Here is a 26,664-nt window from a genome sequence, read left to right on the forward strand (position 1 = left end):
TTGGGTCTGTGATAGAGTGGACATCACAGTGATGAATGAGTGACTTAACTGAAGAATCCATTTGTCTGTACACTTATCCTGGGCCTGGGGCTGCTACAATAACTAATAGACACAGTACAATAAAATAGTATTTTCATTATTACATCTATCTGCTGCCTTGCTTTCTATTAACTTCAGGGAATAAGTAATTCCTTGCTTGGAATTAGTCCCTCACTGCAAATATTATTTCACATATGAAGAAAAATGGAAAAGACGCTTTGTAATTGTCAACTTGACAGGCTTGGAAAAAATTAATTCTATAGAGTAAACAATATTTGGACTTTTGCTGAAAATAAAAATGCAGGGACAGCTTCAAAGGAGTTGGACCCCTGAGCTCAGCATGATTTCACAAATGCAAGCCCCAGTATTTAATACAAGATAAAAGTTACCAATGCTGTGATAGTGAAGGAGATGTAGCTGACATTCGTGTCCCACCGTGACAGAGCTTCGGTCGGCCCCAGCCCCATTTTACTCCCGCTCAAAGCTTGTTGACATGCTGACAACTTCTGAGGAGATGATGCTGTCAACTGGACCTAAAGGTCTGTTTCAGAAGAAAACCACAGGGCCACAGGCAACGGCCTATTTTGCCTTTGCCACAGGCTGGCTATCAGTCCAAATAAATGCTGTGTTTACAAGTTACGTGTACCAAGTCTACCATACAGGTGGGAGTAGTACTCTGCTTTCTCTCTCTCTCTCTCTCTCTCTCTCACACACACACACACACACACACACACACACACACACACACACACACACACACACACACACACACACACACACACACACACACACACACACACACACACACACCTCTTCTCCTATCTTTGTGGTGGCACTCATTGACATAACTTGATCCGTAGCTCCTTAACCTAATCCTAACCTTCACAACTACTGTAAAAGCCCCTAACCCTTACCCCGACCCTAAAACCTGGCCTGAACCCTGAAAAAGCCCTTTGAAGTTGTGAGGACCAGCCAAAATATCCTCACTCTAGGAAAATACTTTTTAACACACACACACACACACACACACACACACACACACACACACACACACACACACACACACACACTCACTGAAAGCAAATTTTACTTGCATACTCTTTATTCGAATGTGGCCCGGCCCAGTGAGCTACATCATTGCTTCATTTGGATCAAACTCTGGAGCTCAGGAGTCATTTATCTACATAGTATGTGTGTCTAACCTCAAGGCATCCCACTCTTCGCCACTGGGAGAAATCAATGCCAGGGTGCAGAACAAAGAGAAAACCCCTTCTGACTTTACCAAGGTAGAGATTTGAATAATTTATTTGCTATTCTTCTGCTGCAGACAATTTATCAATGTGCAGACGTTATGGGGATACATTATGCATTTTCTTGTTTTCATGGAAACTGTGGATTTTCATGTTTTGTTACAAGACAGATAAGAACTACTGTATCATGGGTATACACTGAGTTTCTGTGTAATGTAATGTACAAATTAGTAATCGCCTTTTTAAAATTCAAAAAAAGCTGTTTTTTGTGTTTCTTAAAGATGTGATGAGGACCCGGAAAAGACAGATGTCTCTCAAACCTTTAATATTGTTAATATGCCCTCACAAAGCCCCTTTAATGCTGTTTTTTCATTGTATACAGTCACCTGTAATAGTATTGCACCTTTATTGTAGCATATTATCATTCAGACCAATCTCCATTCCCACTTATTTTTGTTTTGCTGTGCCCACTTCAGTGTTCTTTATCTGTCTTTAAAGAAGCATAATGGCGCTTGCCAGAGGAAATGCACACTTGTATAAAAATGTCAAGAAGACTTGGACAGCTGCAAATTTCCGGAGGTTGTTGTTTGCTATAAGCATGTCTGTGTGTCTAAGAGTTTTCCACAAACTTCTTCAGGATCGTGTTTTTTGTGTCCTCTGTGTGAGTGTGTTTCTCGAGAGTGACTGATATCTCACTAGACCAGTAACTATCTGCACTCATAGGTTCTGCATTACACACACACACACACACACATACACACACACGCACGCACTCACAGCTCTCACTATCCTGTTTTCCCATCTCCTGTGACTCTGTCTAGCTGGAACTGCTTGAGTGACAGCTCTTGGTTTGTCTGGGTATCCGTGGTTACAGCCCAGAGGCCTGCGCCGGGGGACCCAGACCTGTCAGCCCTTTCTGAATCCTGAAACCAGAGATGGATGGCCGGGAGCCACCCCTACCCTGAGATCTGTGCTGCTCATCCCTCCTGCTCCTCTTCTCTCTTTATACAACACCCTCCTCCTAAATGGACCCACTGTTGGCAGCGATAACTGCAGAAAATGGAGTCAAATATGTCTTGTTACTTGTTTTCCTTTAGGGTAGGAATGAAAAGAAAACTTCTCAGGAAATGAAAGCTAATTTGAATACAAAGCTAAAATCAAACTACAGTTTACAATTATTATTTACAAGATATTTTTATTTTTTGTAGTACTGTTTCTTTCTACTTCTAGCCATAGTTGATGCAACTCAAAGAAAGACCAGAAGTCAAGTAACTCCACTTGTAACAGCTGGCTCATTTAATCTTGAATCTTGTGCTAACAGCCTGCATCAGTGGTCCCAAAGGGGAGGACCAGATATAACAGATCAGGTGTCCGTCGATCTTCGTTTCCCGCCGCTCCTGCTTTGACAAAGACACATACAGCATCTCCAATGTCAGTATAGCTGATTGCTACAGCACCTGAAATTGTCGTAACTGATGAATTGAGACAGAAATTTGTGTGCTGACTGAGTTGGAACTAGGGGGTTGTTTTGGACTGCCTTGGGCCAGGGATGCAAGGGTGGTAGAAGTCCTACTGGCTTGTGTCTAATCTCTCAACTAGCTAATGAGAATATTTAACATTTGCTGAGTCTACAGTGTGTTGGAAGTCATTCATCACTCCACCGATTTAGTCCATACCATTTATATGTTGAGTTTGCAGGATGCCTGCCTTAGGGCCACAGGGCAGTGTTAGGCAGGTGTGACGGGAAACACACCAAGGTAGTGGAAGGAACTGAATTCATCGTCTGGGATCTGCTGGCTTCGGGAATTTGGGGTCGGATGGAAATTAGCCCTTTTTTTCCTAAAACTTAAAGCATTATACAGATGCAGCCATCTTAAATTAGTTGCTTGTTCACAGTGGGACTATGGCCGATCCATGGCAGGTCCCCGCCGGGTCTCTTCATTCCAGCCTCGGATTGTGGCTGGAATGAAATCCTCCATGATGATGTAGCAAATGCTGCACCACTTTGTGGTCACCTTGTGTGGAACCCGATTACAGTGCTTTATTTAAAAGGTGCAATGATGTGGGTCAGTATTATAGATCGATTGATAGATTGAATGAATATGCAATATGTAAAGCAGTGGAATGTATTTTGAGTGTTTTGTACCAAATTTCATCAAAATACTTATAATAGTAATAGTTGTAATAGTAATAATACTTGAGATTTATTTTGGGCCAAATCTGTGGACAAACCAATATTTCTATCTAGCATGGCTGAAACAACTGAAAAGCAATCTACGATAATTATTATTATTTACTGCCTGATTAATATGGAAATCTATTAAACATAACAAATTACCGAATAACTTGTACGTTCTTACTATTTACCACTTGTATCGTCAGAATTTCAAATATTGGTCAACTAGATCAAAGGCAGCATTTTTGCTATTTTGTTATGTGACAGAAAGGGCTGAACTTTTTCCACTTTCACACTGTGAAGGAAAAGTGCCCCATTTCATGACTTACTGTAAAGTGTTTTCCATTGTAAAGTGTACGAGGAAAAAGTGCTCTCGGAAAAAAACCTCAAGAATCAGGTCTTTTAAGCTATAACATGTGTCTCATTTGCTTCTACAGCTGAGCACAGCAAAGGCCTGCTCCACTGCTGCGCACCAAACACAGACAACACACTCCTATTGCCCTATAAGAGCTCAAAGGCTGCTTCCTCTTTCATGTCCTTTGCTTGGTGACCTTCACATAACCAGCTTACATACACTCACTCAGACAGAAACGTACCATTAAAAAAAAAACAACAACTTGAGTGTCAGCCTTTCCAAATAATAGGAAGAGGACGTCCGGTATTTCAACCACTCAATGACCGTGATGTGACCTTACTCCATGCTGACAAACCAGTGGGGTTACAGTGAGGTGAATGTACGTGTGCGAGCTTTTAGCATGTTATGTGTTGAGGTTTGTATGTAGTGACAACAAACCGGTCCCGTAAGGAGCAGCCTTGCACTCTACCTGACCCCTACGATGACGAGTATGACATGTGCACTAAGGCTGAAGCATCCTGGCCCAGCCCAGCATGGCACAGACCGCTTAGCACAGGGACCCATGACTATTTAATGAGAGTTTCCAAGACAGAGGCCTGGAAATGCACCTTCTCCTATCGAGTGTGTGCCTGTTTTCTTCAGCCACCCAATGAACGCGTACCCCTGTGAATTTACATGGTTGAAGATTGATAGACTGCACATGTGCAGGTCAGCACTTTACTGCTGGAGTATGCCCCACTGAACCGTTTTGGTCTGGGGGGGGAACGGGAGGTCACATAACATAATACGCAGGATTTTTTTTTTTTTTTATTGCTCCGTGTAGATATTGTCTACTTTGATTTTTCAGCTGATGTTGAATGGTGCTTTGAAAGAAAATCAACTCCTGCTGACCCACTGCCTCTTTTATATTTAATAGAATATAACAGTAAAAGATCCATTTTTAAAAGGACTTGCGCATCGCTAACAGGATTTGTATTTATGAAGCTGTGTTCACCAGTGCATGTTGTCTGTTGTGATCACAGAAGTTAAATTTAATTATTACCTTTAACACAGTGAAGATGGCCAACATGGATTTTAAATGTAGTCATTGAAGTGGTTGCTGTAATAAGCTTGGACATAAATGCAAGTTTGTTTTTATCCGCATACTGAATGAAATAATGACTCAGTCTTTAGAAGCTTAGTGGGAGAGAAGTTTTACAAATGAGAATGATCCCAAACAGTTTTTAAAAGAAGAAGTAATGAAAAGTGTGACCTGACAAAATACATCCACTAATTTAAATCACACCGAACCCTTTTGGCTCATTTTAAGGGAAACAAAACCATTCGAGCAAAGAACAGCTGAAAAGAATAACATGAGGAATATCATCAAATCATCCATGCCCTGGCAAATTGAATTAGTGCGAAAATATGATAGCACACATATATAATTCTAATGAAGGGAGAACTGACCTTTGGTGCATTTGGTTGTTGAACACGGATCAAGTAAAATTTTTATGTTTCCCAAATTAATTGGTTTTGTTCTTTTGGAGCTTTTTCTGAAAGCAAATACGATTGTATTAATCTAAGAGAGTTTTAGTGATTTCAAATTTACAATCATAAAAATTTCAGTACACTCAAGGGATGTCTAGATCTTCATTTATTAGCAACCACACATAATTACAAATCTGCAAGGAACACTTTTCGCGTAGCAGCTTCTTCAGGCTCGCTCATGGGCGAGAAGCTGCTACTTCATTTATTAGCAATCGTAATTATGTACGATTGCTGATAAATTAAGATCTAGACATCCCTGGAGTGCGCTGGAAATTTTATTGTATTTTTGCAATTTTCCTGCTTGAGCTCCGATGGATGGATGAACATACAACGGTGCACCTGATTATCATCTAAGGATTTGAGTGATATTAGGCCTGCGATATTAAAAGGTGTAATGCATATATATATATATATATATATATAAAAGATGCTATTTGGACAATCTTTTCATCCTTTGAAGTGTCTAAACTGTCTCTGTGTCAGGTAATGCACCATATTTTCACTTGTCCCCTTTGCTTTTCTGTCTCAGAGCTGTTTTTTTGTGGGCGGCTACAAACTTTCAATTACCTTCACCTGCAGCAACCTTTTTAGGTGACTGAGAAAACCAAGGGTGACAGAACAAAGCTGAGAAGAAAAATATAAATGGATGAGTGAAGATGGGAGCTAGTAAGTAAATGGCATCATAACCAAATCGTTTTGGATTATAAACAAAAGCATGGATTGAGCATTTCAGGAAGCATTTGCTGACTTTGAAATTTTCACGTTTATTTCTCTTGCAGAAAGCCTAATCAGTTAACTTTTCTCGGTTTTGTCCAAGTGATTGTAATCATGACAGCTTCTACATACATGCATCACTAGTAGAGAGATCTTATCACTGAAACAAAGAAAGTCCCATTCACTTTTAGCAAAACTATCAAAAGCAGGCATTGCATTTTGCCCGGTTTTACAATTTAAAAGACAATCGAATCTCCATTCTAGATCAATATGCTTGCAATTGCACAACTCATCAAAGCAACGGTCAGCTAAAGTAAGATTCATTTACTAGTTTCTGTAGAATTAAAACTACACAACGTCATTATTTTAAATGCAAGAGGAGTAAACCCAAACATGTTTTTTCTCAACATATTATATTAATGCACAATTAGCTAGTGCAAATAATTCTTCATCAGCAATTAAAGTTAATTATTAACAAATTTCTCTAAGGGGGTGTAAACTTTTGCACTTTGTAATTAAAGTTGGCTGCAAATGTTTGCTTCCCCTTATTTTGAAGTGCCGTAATTTGTAAAACTATTTCATCAACACAACATTTAATGCACATTTATCTAGTACGAATACAGTCTTTCATTAGAAATATTTAAGTTAATTTTTAAATAACCAAGGGGAATGCAAACTTCTGCAGTAATGTAATTTTCATTCTTTTACTCTAATGTTTGTTATACAATCCTTGTACGTTTGTATCCCCTTACACCGAAATGGCCTGTAAGGATTGTGTTAAAAAGAAAATTAAAGTAATATATAATAGTGAAAAAATAAGTCAAAGCACTATAACAGTAAAATAATAAAAATTACACCAGTGCAAATTTAATTAATTAGCTTTTATGAAAGACTGGATTTGCTTTTTTTTTTTTTTTTTTTTTTTTTTGGGAAATGTTTAAAATAAGGGCATCCAAACATTTACTCATAACTGTAAATACAAATGCTGACAACTGGGATTGTCTTCTTTAACTGAAATACATTAAGATATTCATATCATACATTCCCAAAGGTTGTTTTAAGATAAACAGCACAGTAGGAAAAAGTTATTATATTTTATGCAACAACAAAAAAAGCCATTCCTTATTCCCAGCTGTTATGGTTATAAAACTTTAATAACACAAATGTTTTACTGAGCAAACCACTTTCCTCAGCAGAAACAGAAATGAATTAATTAAATACTGCAGCAGATAGTTAGCTTTTCGATAGATTGTCCCCACAGTTAACTTAATTTTCTATAATGTTGCTCCTTTCACTTTTAGCGGATGCAGACCCGCATCGTGCAGGTTCCCCTCTATGCTCTGCTCATGATGGAGCCAGTCATTGCAAAAGTGACAAGTCATTGTCTTTCCTAAGCCATAGTAATTCATCAGCACTTGAGGCAGCTTTGGCTGATTGCATTTTCGACAGAGCAATCTCCAGCATGTCATAGAAAATTTGGCTTTTATGGCAGGGCGGAACTTTGATGCCAAATACAAGGGACAGTAGAGGCGAACACGGAGAGTTCACCATGCTGGGTCTGATTGCAAATTGAAAATTCTGTGTGTATCTGCTCTTGTGCTTGGTGTGTGCACTTCAGTGTGTGCTAGTGTGAGAGTCAGTGTTTGTACCTCTTGAGATATGATGGAGTTTTTCCATCTGCTGCTCCCTGAAGCCATATTTCTTTCATCTCCTGAGATATTCATAAACCGTAACAAAAATAATGGACACAGTGAACCACCTTTCATCCAGCTGCCTTTTTTTTGTGTGTGTGGTAAAAAATTGCTCTCTCCCTCATTTGCCATCTTCGTGGCTATAAAGCAGCTACAATAGTTGCTGTCCAGCCACAGAGCAGCCAGTGAAACAGTTTTAATTACCACAAGAATCCCTTTGAGGCAGAACAAACGAGGAAGAAAAATTGTAGCATTTTGTAGTACTTTCAAATGTTTTGCTTATGTCTGTAAATTGTGGGGAAAAATAATGAGCGTTCAAAGCAATGTTAAGATGTGCAGCATTTAAATATCAGTTTGTTGCAAGCCTGCAAGTCAACCGGAGAAAATTATCGTTTCCCAGGAATTCACTGGAGCGCTGGGATATAGCTGTAAAAAGTTGATAGGGTCCAGTATTCATCAATAAAAATAATCCCTGGGCTCATGATAATATGTCATTGTCATTCAGAGAAATGACCATGAGATGCCACAAGAGTAAAAAACAATTAACTTGAAAAGACTGAAGGTATCGAACCTGTGAACCCCCTATGCATTTTTCTGATCAGAGCTGCACAACCTCAGAATTATGTTCTTTCATTATTAAAAACAACAAAAAAACTGTTGAAAATTAGCGTCAGTCAAATAAAATGTTCACCGGGATGTGATATGTGTCTCTTCTATTCACATGTTGAGCTGAGTGTAGAATTGTTTCTCCCACACTTCTGCTTGGTTGATTAAGTCCAATATGCTCCACTAACTGCTCATACTGCAGTCATTTGGAAACGTAGAGCCTCTTTTTACCGGAAGATTTCTAGACTAAAGACCCCATGGAACGCAAGTATATTAGCAGGTATTACTCTGTAAATCTCTCCCACTTATTGCTTCCGTGCGACTAGTAATAATGTCAAACAGTGTGTGTTTTTTTTTTCATTTGGTCTCACTGAGACTGGGATTTTAAAGGGAACTCTTCTAATTTCCACTCTGCTGCTCTGGCGTTACCACCAGCCATAGAGTTTTGCTCAGTCAAAGCTCGTATTCAGCTCCTTGAACTGTAAGAGACACTGGACCACTCAAGTGGTCTCCACAGAGCCGTGTGTTGTTGCAGTGCAGTAACCAGTGTTTGTATATTCATGTTGCCTCTAATTCTGGGCTCAGTTTGGATTTCTTATGCAGACCTTGTTTTCATTTCGACTAATAAATAGATGAGCAAATCAGATGAACAACAGTCATGTAGTCCAGACATTGCCAGCGCCACTGATTGAATTTCCTCATTATTGCCTTGAAGATGGCTCTTGTCTATGTGATGTGCTGTGTTAATATGCACTTTATTATACTAGCTAACCCCCTCCACCTTCACTTTGTCTCCCACGACTCCACCCCTCACCACGTTTCAACCTGTCTCAGCAGTTTGGACATAATTGGTTGAGTAAACAATAGTGGTTTCAATAGCTGATGGTGCTGATGCAGGTTGCTTTGTCTATGGGCTGCGTTTGGTGAAGTGAATCTGCAAACAGACGCATCCTGGGTCAGATTAATTTATCTGCTGATAGACTCCAAACAGCTAATCAATGTTTAAACAACTGACTTCTAGTAAATCTCTATAGCTGTTGCCATATCATTCTATTTGTTTGTACTGCAGGTACTTGGAAGGGTTTGGCAGTGCAATATAGTTCATGAGTGATGTCAGCTATCCATCACCATTTAGTGACAGGTTATGAGAGGTCAATATTTTGACTGACACTCCCACTTTACACATTACTGGCTCGGACAGTGGAGGAAACGGTTTTGGATTTCAACATGCCCTCTCCAAATTTGGTATGAAGGCATAAAGGCAAACGAATCGGTCAAATTAAATTGTAGCATGTCAGTGTTGTGGGAGGCGTTTGACATACCTTTTGGATGTATTACCCAAGCCAGACAAACAAAAACACCAGCACCACCAAAACAACATTTCCTTCAGCTCATGCATACATTATAGACTCATAAAAAATACAAAGCGCTGAGCTGCTGCATTAGAATGCAGCACATGTGAATTGTAAAGGAGTAGTGGTAACAAATTCTCTCATGAGCTCATAAGAACTTCCATTGGAGACCCCCACATGCATTGCCAAGTGTGATCTTTGCCCAAAAAAAACTTCAGAACAAAGAATGGCAGGGGAAGAACAGAGGTGGATGCAAATGAAGAGAGGTCAAGCCATTTAATACATGGTAATTAGACTCCCCTGTGGCACTGGGGGTGACCTTTTCTGCTGTGGTCATGAGTTGTATGTGGACAGAATGGAGCAGTCGCCGGAAATAAGAAATGAAGTCCAGTGAAGAGACAGAAGGAAGTTGATGCCACAACCCAAGGAGAAAATTATTCATCTCGTCAAGCATAAAGCCTTTTTTCCTCCCTTATTTATTTATTTGTCATACACAGCTTTGGTAATTGCATTTTGCTCTCAGGGAAAATGCTGCCAATTCAATCTCCCCCTTGTTGTTGATGGTAGTTTGTTTGGTGCATATTTTAATAAACTTAACACGTATTCCTGATTGTACAGGCCCTCTCATCCAAATGCACATTAGTCATTTTAGAGATAAAGCCAATTTCAAAGCTGCTCATGCCAATGCATTGTCTAACAGATAACTCTGTCTGCTTGTATCATTACCCCCCACAGTTATTCAAAGTTATTTTTATTAATATTATAATGATGTTTGAATCTGATTGCGGTTCTCTTTCCAAGAATTAATGCATAATACAAATACTGGTTAGTTAATTTTGAACCTGACAATTTAAGACTTTAGTTTGATTCATGTGCATAAAATCACCATTTCTCACCATGATCTTTTCATTTCCCTGTTTGACAGGTACCCTCATAGAAAACTCTAACAAAAATACATAATGTTTACAGTTGACCATGTGGCTGTTGATGGAAGCAATACTTAGTCTGTTTTTATTTGATCTTTGGAAAATATGACACCAAAGAATAAAACTATAACAACTGGATTATTGCAGCTTTAGTAAAACATGTCCAAGAATTTAAATTCATATCTTCTAAGATTCTTAGAAGATTGTTTTCTGTAATAATCCTGTTAAAACAAAGACATGGAACTCAGTGGCTATAAATGAGAAACCTGCTTTTATTCATCTTTTATGAATATTGAGTGGTAATTGTGACTCTTGTCTGTGAACTGGGTATGTGCCACATGAAAACAGAATGTTTGACAGGCATAGCAACAGTAAGTAATTGGTTGGGGTTCAGCAAATAGTTAAATTGAATGTTTTCAATTTTTTAATAGTTTTCATACATTTTTAAACAGATTATAATAGGTTCCTTGCAAGCAGATTCATAACATAACAAATAAGCTCCTTAGGTATTCTGCTTCCCAACTGTGGAGCAGATTGTTTTAACACTTGACGTGAACCTCACTACATATTGTATGAAGCAGACATCAGGACTCCGTTTTCACCTAAGGTCTGTCTCTTTTTTTAAGACCTCAGCAGAGTTGGTGTAAACCGTGAACAATTTCAGGCCTAGTCCTAGAACATCAGGAAATAATTTGTTTCTAAAACACTTACATAGCATTTCGAAGAGAAAACGTGTGCAGCCATGACTTTGTACTCTAATGCACGCGGCTGCCAACCAAAGATAAAAATAAAATGAAAATATCTTCCCAGAGCAGTTTTAGTACGAATGCTGAGTATATAGTCCTACCTTGAACTCCAAAGCCCTTTTACAGAATAATTGCTGAGGCATACATTCCCCCTTTTTTTTTTTTTTTTTTTCTGTACAATCGATAAAGAGCAGGGAAAGAATGTGGGAGGAAAAATAAGTTAAGAGAATCCTAGAGAATTGGAGAAGAGCCTTGGTCCAGGTGGGGTGGGGTACTCATGTCTGGACTGGTGTCATATCGCGTTGGAGCAAGCAGAAAAACCTACAGACAGTGACCACACTAACTCTGCCAATGCAGCCTCAACGGACACACAAGTGCATAGCTGTGGCCATTTATTATGCTTTGATGAACATCATTGCTCAGATCAACCCTGCTTCTGTTTCTGGGATAAAATAGTTGCAGTAACTTTTGATGCACCACTACACTTTACGCGTGTGTGTTCTGTATCTGTGCTTGTCCTAGTAGCCTGCATACTGTACATGTGTAGAAGTATGTGTGGCTGTACAGTCGCACGTGCACAGTGTGCGTGTTTCATAATATTGCAGCCTGTGCATGTGAGGCGTGTGTGTGCCTGTATGCACAAGCATGTGTGGGTGCTTTCACATGTACACATGTGTAAGTGCTTTTCTGTGTGTCCTGCATCTGTATGTGTGTGTGGTGTTTGAGGTCAGTCAGAGTGCAGGGAGAAAAGTGTGTCATCTGGGAGGAGGTACTCTGGTCCCTCCTGACTGGTCCTCGCAGCCAAGTGAAACACCAGCACTGCTGACAAATAACTAAAGCAGTAGCTCTCTCTACCCTTCTCTCTCTCGCCCATTGACAAACTTCTCTCTCCACACACACGCACAGTCACTTTGTCACAAGCAGTCACACTACACTGAAGTGTTTCACACATACTGTGGTGTACACACACCAGCAGACAACAGCAAAAGCACATAAACACAGAATCACAGCCACAATTCTTCAGTATTGCAGACACACACAGTCATACACAGCCAAGCACAGAATTGCATTGTCACATTAAGTCACACAGTCGCAGACTCTCACAGTCAGACAGAGCAGCATAATTTACATTCTGTAAAGTTAATCATAGGTGGGTCTCTTCTGCAGTGGGAATGTGGGATTCTCCTTCCATAATATGTGAAACGCATACGATTAAAAACCATTAATAAATGTAGTAACAGCCTGCTTCGCAGATGACAAACACGCATTTGACAGATGAACTGAACCTTGATTCCTGATTGGCACAAACGCCTGCATGGCTGTAAAGTTACTCCTTTTTCATAAAAAAACTACTACTTCCTTCATGTTGTGTACAGTGACACACAGAAGGATGCACACCAGCACACACCCCAAACAGGGCAGCAGACAGGATTTACACAATGCTCGCCCACTGTAGCTGCATGACTGCTGTAGTTTTTGTTTGGTTGTGGTGAATGAGGCAGGCAGTGCACCGTAGTGGTACACAGTAAACACATTTCCAGCCAGGCAGGGAACTGGTTTGAGTCAGAGAGAGGGCGTCCCCAGCTGAGCTGGCTGACTGAGAGTTTTGGGCCATGGTTCTGACAGGAACAGACCCTGGGAGAGGAAGACACGGTGGAGATGTGCATTCTAAGGATCTTGCAGTGTTTATTTGTGTCTGTGGATAAGCTAAAACAGGAAGAAGTGAGAAATATGACATTTTATTACATATGTTTGTTTGCCCTTTTTGTTAGTCAGTGTTTCCATGAAGTGGAACTGTATATAAAAGTTTTGTGTGCAGCTTCTTTGTAGCAATGCACTGTAATGGTGAGTGTTCATTAGGATTTGCCTCGGAGCAGAATATATGATATACTTTAATGGTATGTCTTGAGTAAGTGCTTTAACTCTCCTTGGCGCCATTTAATGGCTTGCTTAAAAAGAGAGAATTGATTTCCTCATTTCTGCCTCAGAGATGCTTCTGTGTAGCACCAAGGGCTACTGTAGCATTATGTAAACTTCCCCTCTGTGTGTGTGTGTGTGTGTGTGTGTGTGTGTGCGTGGAGACAGAGAGCAGAGTTGAGAGAGTGAGACTTTGCAGAAAGCGAGAGTTTAGTTTCTCCCCAGCTCTTTAGAGTTTCCCTGGTGAGTTGGCTGGCAGCTTGTTTGCTGGCGTAGCAGCAGGAGGAGCAGCAGCAGTTGGAGGTAGAGAGATTGCGATAAGCTCCTTCAGAGGCAGACAATAGACGCTATAATGCCGTTGGAATTAACGACTGGCATTCCATCGTTTCTCATCTGATTAAGACCCAGTGACAATCTTCTTGCTACAGTGTGTAGTTGTCACCAGCTATGACTAATGAACTGTGATACCCTGCTCCTCTTTCTCTTTCTCCGTGTCTCTCTCTTCACGTCACGCTCTATCGATTATTGAAATACTCTCCGTTCCCTCCCATTCTCAACATGCCCTCTCAGCTTCCCCCCCCCACCTCTGCTCCTTTCATTTGCCCCTCTGCTATGCTCACTCCCCCCCTGCGCTGTCCTTTATCTTGTACCATTCATTTGGCTAATTTGATATTTGGAGTTGATAGAGCTCTGAATAGAGGCCCGTGTTTTCACATACATTTGTCTCCATCTCCCAATCTCTCATTTCTCTCTCATTCCCTCTCTCTCTTCCTCTCTTTTTCAGAGTAGCGATAATGAAATCAGGCTCCAGCCCTTCATCTGTATTAGCGGCATTTGTGGGTCTAAGAGAGACTAACAGCCTGCTAATTCTCTGCCTCTGATTTGTTAAACTGACAGACATTTGCATAATTTAGCTGCCCGCTTTCTCCTCCTCAAAGGTTGCCTGCAGACGCTTCTGTCATTGAATGGAATTGAAAGCTGTCAACATAATGACTTGTTTGATCAGATTTGAATATTTGTTTAGAGATCGAAGCAAGAACTACAGAAATATGCCTCTAAAATGACAGTGATTTCAAAGAAGCTCAATTGATCTGCTTCACAGAAAGTTAAATGTTTAATTTTTTTTTTCTTCTGACAAGTTAACCTAATTCTTTTTACAGTTTTTGTACCTCTCTGAATTGTCTCACCTTCAGGCACTGCTACAGTATTCACACACTCCCCCCCCCATGCTTTCTCCCGAAAATGCACTCGTGTTGGAGGGAGTAGGGTTTCTTCTTTCTGTGATGCTGACAGATATGAGCAGTGGCAGCGCTCGGTGGCATCTCTTTTACCGTTTCCCTTTGAGCTGCAGTGTCTCAAGGCTCACAGCATTTCCTGTGAATAATATACACACAGTCACATGCGCCCGCCACATGACTCTGCAAAAACATACATATCACTCCTCTCGCTCTGTTTTTTCTTACACAGTGTGCATACAGGTGTTCCATTAACCTTGCAGGCTGACAGTATCTCAAAGTAGCTTCATTACCTTCAGCATGATTAGCTCTAAACTAGACTGTAGCCCTGAGGCCTCACACACACACACACACCGAAACATCTCCTTTTCTCTATCCCTGGCCCCTATTGTCAGAGGGTCCCCGCACTGTAGTCATGCTTTTCACCATAGATAAGTAGCTAAGAGAAGTTTTGGGTGTGTGCGCCTGTGTAAGACCCCCCCTCCCCCCCCCATGCATTAATGAAGAGCTGCGGTACTAGTTGCCCTCTGTGGAGAGACAGTGAGGGAACCGAGTAGAAGAGGAGGAGGAGGAGGGCTTGCTAATATGGCTTGGCATTTTAGCGGCCTCCTTTACCTAATGGTGCTTCAGTCTCGCTGGGATTATCCAGCCGGCACGCTGTGTCACGGTCGGTAAACTGCACTGTGCCGGAGGGAAAGGGCGTGCTGTGAGGGGACAGGGGTTGTAAGGTGGGATTGTGTAAAGAAAGTGGAAAATAGTCTTGAAAATGCACAAAGGTGTGCAACTTTATATGAAATAACCAGCCCCTAACCCACTGATCTGTGCTTGGGTTTCAGAAGAAACAAGGTGAAAATGAGTGAACTGGTATATAGCAAAGATGCAAAATGGTAACATTCTCATACAAATAATGGATTATCATTATAGGTAAAATGTAAAACTGTGGCTTAGATGTCCGTAAAATCCAGGTATTTCCCATCATTGCACTTTGTCATCTTTTGAATTCAACTTTACAGGGCAATTAAATAAACGTCTCTAAAGAAAGCATTTTCTCCTACTTGAATATCTGGAGGGACTACTTGAAAAAGTGTTACACTCTCCTGTGATGACAAATGTCTATAGAAATGTATAAAACCACCCTCCCTCCAGAGAGCGGTTTGGCATTTTTGTTTTACTGATGTCCCCGCCAGCTCTGCTTTTACAATACCTGTAAATTACCGTTCAGCTGTGAAGGCCCCTACTTTTTTTCTGTCTCATCCCTCTTTGTTTCCGTAATTCTCTTCCTTTAGACCTCCCACACACACAAATCACACTTCTAACAGCCTTAACATTTAGGTCCACAGTATACAGCCACGCCAGCAGCAGCTGTATGCTTTATGTTTTAATATGTTTTTCCATGTTGCTGCTGTTATAATTCAGGCCTCAGTTCATCATACGTGCTTTAGTAGCATATGAATTCATAGTGTGCCTAATTTATTTATATATTTTGCCAGCTGTACACAAACATATGCCACCCCCTCCATTTCTGGCTCGTCTGCTTTTCCACCGCTCCCAGAGAACCTGGGGCTGACCCTTACAGCATATCAAATTTTAGATTTCACAGCTTTTTTTTTTTTTTTTTTTTTTTTAAACAGACACTGCTGAAAGCAGGGAATATTATCCACATATTTATTCCTCTCTGGATGCAGGTTTCTCTCTGAATTTGCTCTCTACATGCAAAGCCATGTTTGTTGCCACCAGAGGTCAAAAGGCTACAGAACTGTCCCTATTTGCTTTGCATGTGTTCCATTAGCATCGATTCCCCATCCTAGGTGAAAAGTGCAGTTAATACCAAGCAAGTAGCTGGGCTTGTTTTATTTATGAACATGTGCCCATAGAGACATCCATTATATTCAGTGGTTACAAAGTCCCATTGTAGGAACTGGTAGGGGAGTGTTGTACAGAATTCCAAACTATTTTCACCGCGAACCCATCTGATTTAAGCACATTTCTTAATACAGGGCCCAGGAGCATTGTGAAGCTCATATTTCAGCCGTGCGCTATGAAAAAGCTTGGTTCAAACAGTTCGTATTTCGCATTCAAAATGAGAAGTGACTAGTTAAACGCCTGCTTACAAGGGAGCATTGACAGATCATGTGCTTTCCATGGCAATTCCTTTGATGCGAATCCAAATATAAGCTGTCTCTCATTTGTTGCCAATTAAGAAAAAAAAAAAACAAGGGTCACAGTGGTTAGTCTTGGCCGTGTGTCACAGGTTTTTCGCAGGCCAGTACCTAAAACAGTTCATTACCCACACGTTGTGTAGTGTGAAGTTTAACCAACATAAAAATGTCTTTTAAAGAGAGAATAAGATCAAAGAGAAGTGCGATGCCCCATCTGCACCAGTAGCAATGTGCAGCTCTTTGTGGTCATCTAATTAAGATTAAATTGAGTGAATTGATTGTAGCAGGGTTTGTGCCGTGTGTGGTTTGGCCCTTCAACAGCACTGTCAGAGAATAATAAGACTCTAGTAACAAAGGAGAGATGAGAGTAGCCTGGGTCCGTCAGCAAGGGGGCAACTCGTCAACTGGTTTAAATATAGTCAGACACAGTTCCTGCATTTCTATTAATGACATGCAGCCGTACCTACCATCCAGATTGTAGGCATCCTAAATCTGACTGTGTGTGATGACGAAGAGAATCAAACCCAGTGAAAGCACTAGTGTTGGCATATTTAAAAAAAAAAAAAAAAAAACTGGGTTATTTAACACTCTTTGCCGAAGTAAACACAATTTGTGGAAGTTGGGGGCATCAGCAGCATATGGGATGCTGGATAATTCAAAGATAAAGTTTCTGTGAATGTTGGAGGCTGCATAAATGTCAAATTATAGCCTTATATGTGGAACCTAGAAGAGAGAGAGAATGATACAGCAGTAGTCTTTGTGAGCCACACGCAATTATCTAAAGCACTATAAAGCTTAGACATTGCTAATCCAGATGGGGTTTTGGTGTGTGGGGTTTAACCTGCAAGTGAGTAACATTGCCAGCCTGTTTCATTAGTATATGCTGACCATGAAACTGTAGTCAGCTCTTCAGGGTTGGATTTCAGACCCTGTGTATTTTAGGCGATCTACAGTAACAGGCAAATTTTTTCTCCAGATGCTCATTACTCATCTCTTTGTTACCTCTACAAATTATATTCAGGTGTAGATTTCGCTCATATTGTGGCATCTGTCCAATGTTTTATGATTATAAGTAAAACGGTGCTTTACCTGTGTCTTGCGCTTAACCCAAAATCGGCATACACATTGACAGGTGTCCAACTGTGCATCGATGCTGTAGTATATGTCACTGGGTCTCGTCATAGGTCGATCTGGCACTTTCATTTAGCTCATAGATTTATCTCACTTTGCCCATCCATTAATCTCCCTTTACTGTAACCCATCCAGCTACAGACAAGCCAAAGCAGATGAGATGCCCCATTACTTATTTAGCACCACTTTAAAGGGGATCCAAGTCAATTGAGAAGCTGTTCTCGTTTACGGTAACATTTGCTGAACGGTCTCAAACACAGACGAAGAAGATAGGCTTGAGTACGATGGAATCAAGTCAATAAACGACATGGTGGATGATGTGCCCTGTGGTCAGAGAGTTAAGTAAAGGTCAACCTGCCAGGGCATTGTGTAATCTGGTGGCTCTCTGGATGGTGACAGGCAGACAGATTTGTAAGGCCAAGGTGGAAAAGTTGCCTGGCCTTCAATATCCTCTAAATCGATGTGGGCAGAAGAGGAGAGTGATAGTTTTTACCCTCGTAATGAAATTTTTTCACCCCCCTCTCATACAACATTGGATCCCTATTCTGAGGAGGGCAGGTTTTGATGTATTGAGAGCTCATGAGAAAGGACACACGATATGGTGGGTTGTAGACGAGTAAGAGAAAGAGGACAGGCTCTTCAAGCAGCCAGGCTCTTCAAGCAGCCAGGCTCTTTGCGCGCATGTGCGAGTGTGTGTGTGTGTGTGTGTGTGTGTGTGTGTGTGTGTGTGTGTGTGTGTTCAGCTAGGACACCGTACCTAATCATGATTCCTCTCTCTTTATGTAAGTGCAGACCAATAAAATGCCAAAAAACATTGTACCATCCTACAACAATTGTATAATTATGCACGAGTAGAAATGTTTTAAACTACACTCAAAATACAACCTTGCCTGGGTTGTGACATTATACAGTAGTATAAAACATTTCTGTTTTTCATATAATTGGCCTACGTTTGTCTGGATCGATTTGGTTTACGAAGTTGACTAATCCCACTTTGTGATTTGTGATAATACATTTACTTCGGATTAAATACCAGAGTTGCAGAAAGTACTTCTCAAAATCCTGGGAACTTCAGCCACAGTCAGCTAACCGTCCTGAGCCTTAACGGTCCTATAAACTGTCCCAGGTCCACCTAGGCTGTAACCGAAGAAGTTACAGTTGACGTACTGCCGTGGCTGAATGCAGCTTATATAGCAGCTGCGATCTATGCGACTTTTCGACCATGTACAATTTTAAACATTTTACATGCAGCCCTAACTGAGCCAGAACCCACCAGAGCTTTGCACTGTATTTAACAGACACACAGCACACATTACTGAAAAAAGGTGCAAATGCAAGATCTTGAGATTTTAAGTCGATAGTTGATCAGCCAGATAAAAACTGTGATGAAATTCAAAATCAAATAAAAAAGCTTTTTTCCATGCACACAGTCATGACTCCCCCAGTTTCTGTTTGCACTTCAACACTACACAGTATTGCTGTGTATCACTCACTGACACTCTGCCAACATATTAAAAAGGATAGTGGCTGCTCTGTTATTGCTAGGAAAGTGATTTACCATCAGGCTACATTTCCACCATATTGAACGTGTCTCTGTGTGTGTGTGTGTGTGTGTGTGTGTGTGTGTGTGTGTGTGTGTGTGTTCATTCATTCGCAAGCATGTTTCACCTTTTCTCCATCTTGCTTGGCTTTCTTATTTTCCCCTCTGCCCTGGACACTTCTTCTTCTCCCCTTTCTCTTCCTTTTATCTCTCACTTCACTCCTACTATCTCTGATGTTTCCCAACAACATATCCAGCTCTGTCTCTCTGCGTCTCATCTATGTTGGACTCATGTGGCTTATTGTGTGTGAGAGTACAGCTGAGGCATGGTTAAGAACGAGAGGCAGGGAGGGGGAATGGGAATGTGACAATAACGAAAAAAAAAAGGAAAAAAAATACCTTTCCCATTGCAACTCTATTGTCTGTAGCTCCACCACAATCCATTCCATCAAATAATCGCAAGCAAATAGTGCAGACACCACAGGTTTGTGGCACATTCAAAATTCCTCAGTGGCTCTCACACCACATATTTTTTTTAGTTGGCAGGAGAATACAGACATATGACTACACACTCACACACTCACACACACACACACACACACACACACACACACACACACACACACACACACACACACACACTCCTCTGTTAAACAATAGAGCTATATATGAAGGCCTTCACAGAATGATGGACTTCTGTATAGGCCTGCAGCTAGTGATTACTGTCTTCAGTCTTTGAAAAGTGTGTGGTTTTTTGGGGGGGAATTAATAGATTTCTGTAAATTGGTCCTTAAATATTGTAAAGACATATTCAGCGAGCAGTCATATAAAGTCATAGAAAACCTGAGGAAATTAAAGCTAGCTAGCTTGAGTCTGAAAATCACTGCGTTCTGCTCTGCCAAACTCATCGTTTTCCTGCTCTGCTACACTCCGCTAATCTGTGCACAGGAGTACAGGTTGTTGTCATTATCAAATCACAATTAGATAAGAATGGTCCTAAATTTATAAATTAAACAGAAATAAATGTAAAGCTCTGAGTGATTAGATGGGCTTTGACAGCACCTCTTTACATTCATTAAGAGAAGTCATCTTACGTAGCTCATAGGGGCGGGGCGACGCGTTGACGTAACCTATTGCAAAAATACGTCGATTTACAAAACATGCTTTGACGCGTCCTTTGGCTAGAAATTAACGGGACACAAAGACTCGGCACCTGGGACGATGAAGAAGTTATCTCACAGTTTGAGGATTCTGTTGTTAAAAGTTATCAATATTTGTGTCGTCAATTCTTCAAGACACCGTTGATATTGGCGAATAAGAAAATGAACTTGTGGAGCAGCTTCTTCTCTCTGAGTCTGAGCGAGGGCGGTGATCAGTCAGGCGACTCTGTCTGCAGCAGAGAGGGAGCAGACCGCTCAGGTAAAGTCCAACTCACTTCTCAACTCGACTGGACAACATCCGTCCTAGTTCGGGTACAGGCTTAAAAACGCACCGTAAATAAACAGAAAAGCATTTATTTCACCTGTGCCCGTAGTTCCCCGTCAACCGCACCGTGTTCACCACCACAAGCTTTTGGCTAGTTGCTATGAACACGTTAGCTTACATTGAGCTTAAGCTGGGATTTATAAAAAGCTGGATGTGTTGCACTTAATGCACAAACTGGTTCTGGTGGACTGTGAGACAGTCACAGTCTCAAACCAAGCAGGACCCTGAAGCAGCTGTAGCTGTGAGCAGAGAGCCCCCATCAGCAGCGGACAGAGGAGGACAGGGATCAGTGACAGTGACTGATTTCATGTTCATTCCTGTATTCTGTTACAGTATTTAAACTAAAGTAAACGGAACTGTTTACCGAGGAAATGTGCATTGCACCACATTCCTTCATCTCGAATGGACACATTTTTTGCTCTTGCTTGAGAGACTTCATATTAGTCTGCAAAACATTTGTATTTCAATATAACCATTCAATCTAAGCACTGGAGGGCATTATTCCTTCAATCAAAAATAGGCCAGTCTTAAATGGTAAGCTGTGTTCCACATTACTGTAAATACAATTTCTTATTTATATTTATATATATTTATTTATTATTATTTTTGTCCTTTTGGCTTATCCTGTGAGTTCAGGGTCACCACAGCGGATCATTGTCCGCATGTTGATTTGGCACAGTTTTTTTTTTTTACACCAGACGCCCTTCCTGACGCAACCCTCCCCAATTTCTACTGGGGTTTGACCGGCACTGCTCGGGTGGGGAAGGGAATGGGCTGTTGGGGGTTCAGTGTCTTACCCAGGGACACTTCGACATATAGCGGTGACCGAGGATCAGAAAGCCTGTCAGCCTGGCTCTAGAGTTGTTATAGAGTGTAGTTGCTTCCAAAAACAGTTGATTAATTGCTTATTCAAATCTTCTAATTTTTCTGCTCCTTGACTAATCGATGGACAGTTGTGACTCCAGTCATATTGAAGTCTCTTTGTATGAGTCTGCTGTCAATTTGCCACAGTTTAGACTCCAACTGTAGCTCTGTGCTCATCACTGCTAATTCACAGAATTACTTAAAATTATGCATAATTACATATCATCTGATAAGTACCAAAAAATGTTTTTTTCATCTGCCCAGTCAGTCTGCTCCTCTCAGGGATTTTCTTTCTCTACCTTTTTCGAGTAGAAAGTAAATGTTCCTGAATGTTATGAAATGGTGTTACATGAAGTTTCCATTCAGTTTCCATGTGTCTGAAGGAGAGACACAAATTCATGTTGAGTGATGCACATCAACCCATTTAGATTTCCTTCACTCGGTTAGTGTGACGGGTGTATAAAGCTACTTTATACTTTGACACAACATTTTCCCTCAGTCTGTACCTCTAAATGCAATTTAGTACAAACTTCATTCTCCTTATCATTACTTCTCCTCCCCCCTTTTTTTTATTTGGTCATTTCAGTGGCCTCTCTGTTTGTCCATTCCACTTGCTGTGCCGTCTCCCAGGCCATTAATCTATACTGCTCCGACCACTCCTCTGAGCCAGACCGGACTGTGGCGCCACTCACTATGCGCTCTGAAAGGCCCCTGTGTTCATACTGATATGAAACGACAGACAGAGACAGAGAATGGCTTTTAGAGAAAGCACCAAGAGACACGAGATAAGTAGAAAGAAAGTGAAGGATATACAGGGCAAGGAAAGCACACTCGTCCCCCTTTCACATTTCATGTCACTTCAGGCGGAAGTGACAGACTGTTGTATATGAAAGAGTGAGGTAATGTCGCCCTGAACAACTGTACTGAGGTTACTGTGGTGTCTGCCCTTTTGAAAAGGTTGAGATTTGAGGAGATTAATATGCTGTTGGATCACACTGGGGGATTTCTGGCTCACCTGTAGCCAGCCTGGACAGGCAGCGGCCGTCGGTGGTGACAGGGGACTCAAGCAGATGGCCTGGATTAATCAGGGAGAGAGCACTGTCCTGGGTGTGTGTGTACCTGTTTCAGGGATAGTGTTTGCATGGGTTGGGAGTAAAGGGGTTCTTTTTTGTGTGTGTGTTTATTCCATAAATTAATGTATCCGTTACTGTTACTCGAGTGTCTGTGTTTTGTAGGAAAAAAACAATGAATAGATGCAACAAACTTTCCACTGAAGACCGCTTGACTCGAGGCTCTGTCATTAACGATGATAATAAGTACGGGAGCTCAGATGAGAATTTGGTGAACTGCACTTCCTGAACTCTATTTTGCTTTAGCTTTAACGTAATTGAATCTTAAAGAAACACCGGTATTTGATAAGATATTTCCTTTTACTGTTCCAAAAAGACTAAATTCTATAAGTGCATCCAGCAAAACAACACACTAAACTAAAATGGTCTCTAAGCAGTGTTCAGATATAGTTATTCAAATTTTCGGAAGTGATTACTTAGGCACTTAGCAGCCAATAAATTGGTTGATCGTTATTGTTTCTGAAATTGGGTTTTAAGTGTTGTTCTGTCTATCTGTTATTCATTTTGTGTTATTTCTCAGATGAAAAGTTGACTTAAGGTTTACTTTTCTCCCGCAGAGTTGAACATGCTCTCACCAGGGAGCCAAATGTTACAGTCAAATTACTGCTGTTGTCCCAGGTGTCTCCCGGGGAAAGCAAGGCAGTGTTTGAGAAGACCATCCCTCACCTGTAGGAGCCGGGCCTTAATTCCCTTACCGGCAAAGATTCACACTCCTGAGGTCATCTTGAGCAAAGCATTAAATCACTGGCTGCCCCTGAACTTGGATTTTGTGGTAGAGACAATTTAGAATGACTTAAGGAAGTTGTAGTGAAGTATATCTACTTCAGTGGTTCATTGACAGTAGTGGTTGAAGGCATAAAGTGTTATTTGCTCACTTTGACATATTCCCCAGACAGTCTATGGATTCAAACCAGTGAGCTTTCCAGTCATAAGCATGCTTTCTTTACCACTGTCCCCGCTGTCAGGATCTAGAGCCTAAAGTTCTAACGAGGGAAATGTTGGCTGTATAAGCTGTCATTTCCTACTCATTTCCTCTGAAACGTAGACCTAAAAAGAACATTAATACAGCCATTTAATAATTTCTGCCAGGGAATGTGGCGTCTTGGGTCGTGGTGGTGCGATTTCATTTCGTGTTAAATTGCCTTTTAGTGCTACAATCTTGGATGGTGCTTCACATGAATGCTCACAATATAAATCTTTTTATTTTATTTTCATACAATATACTTTATTCAGCCGCTAAATGGAAATTCTCCTACTGGCCTCTGGTTTGTATGCGGGGTTAACAAACAGTGCTAGGGCATCTAGCGTAAGTAGGGGTTAAATATGTTGCGCAAGGTCTCTTGGAGCATTAGGTGCACAGAGGGGGATCACACCTGAGGCCTGAGGATGACCTTTTCTTCGGGCTGGAGCCACTTGGCTGTGGAGAAGTCATGAATTGTTGTGCATGCAAGGGAGCGACAGTTCTAAGAGTAGAGCTGCTTTTGCTTCATTGAGGGTCAAGACACAATCCAGCCTTGGAGCATCTCTATGGTAATCATTTGAAGAGCAAAACTGAAAATGCACAGGGCATCTCCATGGCAACAGAGGTGATGTCATGATCCCTCCTTTCGGCAAAGTCTCTGAAGCTGAGGATGCAGCCACAGGCCATGGCAGCTTTTTTACAGCAGAAGCCGGTCACAAACTTCTCCGTAAAGAATCGCTGTGACTGTGGCCACTCCTCGTGCTCTCTTCCACAGTGTGTCGTGTCTCTCGCTCTTCTTTAATTCTCTCGTTCTCTTCCTCACTCTCTCATTGTTGCACTGTCACTCTTATTGATGTATACGTATATCTCTTGATCTGTCCTCTAGCATGGCCATGCACTCTAAGCCAGTGGTGTTGAAAGAGATGGATGCTCACTCCCCTCAGTAATCTCCCCCAGAGCCATTTAGATAATTAAGTCACTATTCTTGCACTTGCCTCTTGTCCTACTACCAAAACAAAACTACCCACATGCTTGTTGATATATTAACACAACATTTCACAATAGTCTCATAGAAAATGCTTTTATTTTTTTTAAAAATTCCAACTGCCCTGTGTGTGTTTTTGTGTGCTGGCCTTTATGCGTAGCTGTGTGTGTGGCATCAGCAGTGAGAGCTGTTTGTTTTGATGCCGTTGTTGTTTTTTTTTTTTTTTTTTTTGTCTAGAGAATAGAGAAATTTGCAAAAGGATGCAGCGGGGAGAGCAAAGGCGTCAGCTGTCAGGGGCCTCAGAGAGACAAACACACAAATACATGCACATAAACATGAACACTAAGACACTGCGTTATTGGCATATTGTGCTGCTCCCACACCCTGTAGAAAAAGCATGCAGAAAGCTGGATGGGAAATTGTGCACACTAGCCCCAGGGTTTTTCTCCAAGTTCGTGTCTTGCCGTTGTGATAATGTGGCGTTTTGTTAAAAGTCTGTGTTTTAATTAACTGAGCAGCAGCTGCATGGTGTGTGTAGTGGTAAAGGTAGCTGTGCCTCTGTTCCTCAGGCTAATCACATGCCCAGGATACTGACAACCCAACACTGGCGGGGTGTTACTAACTCAGTCCTTCTAATATTCCATGAAACCGTTGTCATTCCTGTCTGCATGGGCACCAGTGAGAGCTGACAATTTTGGACAGAAAAATGACTGTTGGCCAATGCTGTTTTCATCATGCAAAAGTAAAAAAAAACGGCCTGTGTGTTCAAATCACAGCAAACAAGCAGCTTGGACACCATTGCGTCATGTTGTGTCCACCACAACAAGACACACACACATGCTGCTATTTTAAAGACTGGAAGAAAGTTTTACTTGTTAATGCTTTGCTAAAAGAACTGTAATGATTCACACTGTGTGGTAGTTATTTGCTCCCAGTGCTGCAGCTATATGCAATATTTCCTAATATAAAGAAAAAATAACCCTCGCCCTCCTTCCTTTTCATTTTCCTCTCTGTCTGCCTAATATACCTTATCCCCTTTTAATCTGCATGGAATGATTTGCCCTTTACTTGCATGCTTTATCAAAGAGAAGATGATCAGGAAGTGTCTGTCTCTGGCAAAACGAGGCAGTCACACACCAGTGTTTCATCCATCAAGGTGTCAGATTAATGTACAAAGTGCCATCTCTCACTATCGTCTCCTCTGAAACATCTGGGGGAAATCCTAATAGGCAGATGAGATAAGGAAATGTGTGGTGCTGGGTTCAGATTAGCTCTCAAACTGCTCAAAATATGAGTGGTGATTACTCTGTGGTTCGGGTTTATTTGTGTGCCAAATGCTTCCCAGTTGTCCTGTAGCAGTGGCTGTTTAAGTAAGATCATGCAAACATCTAATAATCAGATAATATATATTTAGTTTTTAGTCTTAGTAATGTTTTACCTGCTGGGCTTTGTTTTGAGACTTTATATTTTTATGAATTACTGCTGACAGCATGGCCTGTGGATTCCACAGAGATAAATCATGAGGTGTGCCAATTGTAGAAAACTAGTGTTTTCCTACTAACTGCTCAGATGCTAAGATACAATCCCAATAACAGGATTCTTGGTTTCCATGCCAGCATAGAGCTGCCTTCAACGCTGTTTCTGATCTCTGAGGATGGCCCTTCTCTTCCTCTCTGCAACACCCACACTGTGATCACACACACACACACACACACACACACACACACACACACACACACACACACACACACACACACACACACACACACACACACACACACAGAGACACAACGTGTTTGAGTTCACGAGATGAGACAAAACTCCACTTTTCCTTTCCTGTGTTTGCTTTCCTTTTCCTTCTAGTTTCCACTC

General features: G+C 41.2%; 1 protein-coding gene across 4 annotated transcripts in view; it reads left to right on the top strand.

Moving 5' to 3' along the window:
* The window catches only part of LOC137102175 (kelch-like protein 29), a 191,466-nt gene that overhangs the window by 34,027 nt on the left and 130,775 nt on the right, over window positions 1-26,664 (top strand). The window contains exon 3 of one of the 4 annotated variants that reach the window (XM_067481395.1): window positions 2,111-2,387. The exons of 2 other annotated variants lie outside the window; for them this stretch is intronic. The gene's annotated coding sequence lies outside the window, so the exon portion shown is untranslated. Of the gene's footprint in view, window positions 1-2,110; window positions 2,388-20,525; window positions 20,787-26,664 lie in introns of those variants that run through there. One more of the 4 variants, XM_067481396.1, reaches the window with a different exon arrangement.

Source organism: Channa argus, chromosome 17 (genome assembly GCF_033026475.1).
Source record: "Channa argus isolate prfri chromosome 17, Channa argus male v1.0, whole genome shotgun sequence".
NCBI lineage: Eukaryota > Metazoa > Chordata > Actinopteri > Anabantiformes > Channidae > Channa > Channa argus.